Source organism: Capsicum annuum, chromosome 3, assembly GCF_002878395.1.
Source record: "Capsicum annuum cultivar UCD-10X-F1 chromosome 3, UCD10Xv1.1, whole genome shotgun sequence".
Lineage (NCBI taxonomy): Eukaryota > Viridiplantae > Streptophyta > Magnoliopsida > Solanales > Solanaceae > Capsicum > Capsicum annuum.
The window spans coordinates 176262105-176267321 of record NC_061113.1 but is presented as its reverse complement, the minus strand read 5'-3'; positions in this window follow the sequence as shown (position 1 = coordinate 176267321).

The window sequence follows — 5217 nt, the reverse complement described above, 5'->3', positions numbered from 1 at the left end:
AAATTCGAGCAAAGAAATCCTCAGTTTTAAATTTTTCTGGATCTACTGAGCTTGATTCATTTTCCATAACATGATCATGAGGGGGGCACATATCTATCATATCCTCTTTCCCTATCCCTCTAATCTCGGTCTTTATCTCTCTCTATTGCACCAATCATAATCCTGGTCTCAATCGTTCCAACCTTGATTCCCACCTTGTCTTTGGTAGGCGAGGCAGGAACCCCAGGATGGTTCTCCAAGAACCTTATCTCTTTATCGAATGTGTTATCTTCATCGTCATCATAACTTTTTGCACCTTGAGAGGAAAAGACATCGATCACTTTTAAACGTGCTCCCATCATGTGTTTAGTGAGAAGATATAATTGGGTCATTACCTTGTCTATGTTTTTATCCCTTTCCTCGTCCTTCTTTCGTTGCTCTTTGTTAACACAAGATGTGGTGGGATACCCTATGGATACTTCAAATTCCTAGGTGTGACACCCTTTATTTTATTTTTTAACTTGGTCGAGGTCATGGCCTGAAATAGGACTTGTCCATGACGGGCATCTCAAGTCCACCGAGGACCGGAGACCACCCCTTGAGCCTAGTCCAATACAACCAAAAACACCTAACATCAGATAACTACCAAAAATAGAAAAAATGTGATAAGAATCCAAAAGAATCTATATTAGATAACTATCAAAAACATTCACAAAACACATGCCCACAAAAGTCCAACAAATTCTCAAATAAAACCAAATACCAATAGTGTCAGGATATGCCACCGACCATAGACTAAACAAAGATGAAGTAAAGTATAAGACATAAGAAACAAAAACATGGAATGTAGACTTCAATGTCAACTCATGAACTGATCCCAAATCCTAGTCACTATGAAGGAGAAGTAGAAGTATACCAATTATTGAATCGCGTGGGGATACAACGTTTGAAGACGGTTAGCGGTTGGGGCACTAGCATGTAACTAAAGGATAAATATGTAAAGTAAAGCCACGATCCAAAATATTAAAACCAGTAAAAACCAATGCATAATATCTCATGTAATACATTTATATATGTATATATATCATATATTAGGAAAAGGAACAAGGTTTAGGATGAACTTTGAAGCCATAACCTGGACTGTGTATCTCTGTTGTTCTAAAGGAACCCACAGGCTATATGGATTCAGCTCCCCCTGCCAAAAGGTCCCCAGTGTGTATTAGCCACACGACTGGAGAAAAAAACATGATATGCCTAGTAGATTCCTACAATATAAAGTGTGACATTATGCACACGGTCACCAAGACCACCCTTACATCGGCAAACATGAGTTTCCAATGTCAGTCTCCCCGAGACCTCTACCTTCCATGACTTTGCTACACAACCCCCTTTAAGCCCATATTAAAATCATTTACATATTTCCAACCATTTACCAAGGAGTCTTTTAATTAGGCATTAACCGTTGGCATCGTCATACCAAAATTAGAGCTTGCAAGACTATTACCTTATGACATATAAACCATTAAATCAAATTAGACTCCACCATTTCCAATTAAACCAAAACTATTTATAATCAAAACATGGCTAACAAGGTGTTTCCAAAACCTTATGAAACCAATCAAAACCAATTCATGTTCATTTAACCATTTATGCAATGCAAAGATTCAAGAATAATCAAACTATATGACAAAATTATATTCAATGGGAATTTCACAAGCAGTTTGAGGGCATATATTTTCCAAGACCCAAACCAAGTAATTGGGAAATCCATGGTACCCCAAAATCCACTTTACCATTCCCATGCAACCTCCCCTCCCCCCTCCATGTTCACAAACATTAATAAATCATGATTGTTTCATAATAAACCATGGAAAATAAAGTTAAAGACCATCATGTCCAATGCCCTCAACTAAACCAAAACCCATATCAAAACCATGAATTTAACATCAATTTATGCTATTAATGAAATTATAAATTCAAGGGAAAGAGTATAAATTCAAGGGAAAGAGGTACATGCCGTAATTACAAAGAAACTTGAAGAAGAAAATACCCTTAGGACCCTAGAGAACTACCTCCTTGAACCCTAGCCTTAACTTTAAAAAGGGGATTTAAGAGAGGATTTTTTAGAGTGAAATAATCGATGTTGTGTTGTTAAAACTGATGGAAATAGGTTAATATAGTATTTACAGGTTGTTTATAAGTGAAAGGACATCAATAACCTTTGTACCAAGTAAGAAAAAACAAAAAGACTCCCAAATTTAAAGCATCAACGCGTCATGGATGGTAATCTCCGCAATGAGCTCTGTGTCGCATTGCCATCCCAGACCCTTACTTCCTCTTCATTAAAATGCTCATAACTTTTCACTTGGGTATCAGATTAAGGAGAAATCAGATGCGATGGAAAGAGGACTCAATTATTTTAATTTGGTAGGTTGTGAGATTCAAAACTCCATATAGTCCTAAAGTTATACACGTTCAAAGTCGACCCTGGTAGAATCAAATTCCAAAATTTGGTCGATAATGAAAGTTCCTAACTCCACTATACTCTAAGTGTTTACTATGAACATTCTTCCCCTCAAAATCACTTTTCACACTAAGATAATGATAATGAAACTTATATTTATATAGAAATAATTGAATTCAAGTTTATACACGTAGAAACAACGATTTGAATTCTAGACTGAAAATGCAGGGTGTTACATTATCTCCCCCCTTGGAATCATTCATCCTCGAACAATGGATAGGAATCTTTTGAAACTTTGGAAGTATGGGATAAAGTATGTAACTTTACATTAAGAATTCTCCTTCAACAAAACATTTATAGGGACCCAAAAGAAAAGGTGTTAATGGCATCACCAAGTAAATTATGTAAGCACGAATCATGCGATAACGAGACCAAGGTAGTACATAGGGTAAAATACCCAAAGCTACTCACCCCAAATAAGAAAATCAAAACAAAAGAAATTTTACCTAGGTCTATGTCGCAGAGCTTATCGTGGAGGCTATTCTCTGCGATGTGGAGATATCGCGGAGGCTCACTACCTCCGGAGTTCAAAATCGCCTCGAACCCTATTCGAAAATTTTGAAACTCCTCTGAATGATCCTATTAACATACACAAACACTATTTTAAGTCAAAAAGCAATGTTTCCAATATAAGAGGGTCAAAAATAAAATGATGAAAATCTTAAGGGTCTTATACTAATAGCCCTTAAATATCACAATACTTCTCAACTATGAATTCACCTATGAATGCCACACGTCACCATTTCAATCTTACAATTTCGCAACAAAACACATCACTAAAAGATCTTGAGCATATCTATACATTAGTTCCTTATTAAAGACAAATTCTGAGTTAAAAGATGATAACTTAAGCCACAGAGCTCTATTCCTTACATCCATCCAAGAATACTACTCTGTCCTATCATTGTAGTCAAACAACATCATATCTTGTTAATAGTACCATCCATATAACATCATTATTTGTGTATCTATCAATCACAACATTCAATCCTATCTTTACTACACCCACATTACGGATCGCCCCACCAATAACCCAACAACCTTAATCACTTTCACCAAGATTTATCACCATATATATCACTCTTAACTATTTCACATAACCATAGTTTCATCTAACTCTTCTCGCTTCATCTATAACCTTAGTACGAGCAGCCACTCCAAAAAATTTCAAGAAAGATCAACCGCTCTCTAATCTAGAATACTACTATGCTTCCATAATAACCAAACCTCTATCCTGACACTATGAGAGTAACTGGGGAGTAGAGTATGAGCTTTGAAAATAGAAGTAATAGTATTCCAATACAACACATATTTGTTGCACTACTCAAGGTGGGTTTTGTCATATAAGATATGATCCAATAAGCACGAAAGGCTCCCCATATCAAAACACTTAGATCATAAATAGAGGGTCAAAACACGAATAAATATTGTATAGAGAACTATAAACTTACGCTTAAACACCATTTGAATACGGGAGATATTGGTAGGATGTCCTCGTAAATTCAAATAGGAGGATTTTTCTACAGTAAGAATACATTTATCATAACTCGCCCCTGAAATTCACCACCATGAGATAATTTAAGATTTGCATCATCTCTCCCTTAGCTTAAAGGTCACTGTCCCAAATTGAAAGTATATTCCCTTACTAAATCTATATGCATAACGCTCCGCTCAATGAAAGGGAGGGGTATCACTATGCACAAGAACACAAACTTCTCTTAACAACTTTAATATAAAGACACTAAATCCTCTCTAGGACATCCCCTTAGGGAACACTAATTGTAACTTTCTCCAACCCCCAAAGTCATCGCTTTATGACTAATATTATCATGGGCATGGACATCCATGCTTTTAAACACTAACATTCCATTTTCAACTCCTTTGAATGCTAGCAATACACCTCTACTATCATATCCTCATAACATAACAAAATTTTAAAACTATACTAAGAGTTCACATAGTCTATCTATTTATCCCTCAATTTATCTATACATAACACCATATGACAACTCCCTAGACTTCCCCATACTAAGAAATTTAAGAACATAAGCTAGTCATACATGGCACTTATAACTCAAGATCAAGCACACTTTATTCTTATAATCTAAGTCTCTTATCCATCCAATTATTTAGATACCCTTCCTACTACAACACTAGACCTCATGCATATATCATAATTACACTCTCCAATAATTCATAAGTCATCAACCTGCGCTCTTTCACATATTATATCAAACCTACTAATTTACTCCCACAAATTATGCATCATAATTCTCGAGATAACATTCTCATCACCATAATTAACATCTAAAGTTTAGCATAGTGTCTAGAAACAATCATGGACTACCAACAAAATATCCCGCATAATATACTAGTCCACCAAATAGATAAATTTACCTAAATTCCTTATTTAACTTAACTATGGCATACAAGTACATTCTTACCTACCACATTACTACCACACCTTAATATTTCTTACAGATCTTCTCACATACTAAACCAACTGACAACTACTAGATAAAAATTCAAGGGGCCCTTAGTGTATTAAAACCACGTGATAAGGATAATCGATCTTAATGTTATTATGTAACCCCCTTATGGTCTATGGAACATTCACCTCCTCACATTATATCCAATTACCCATGCGAACACCCCAAGTATATTTAAGATTCTATAAACATCACTGAGTCCCCTCTTTCTATGACCTCCCAAAG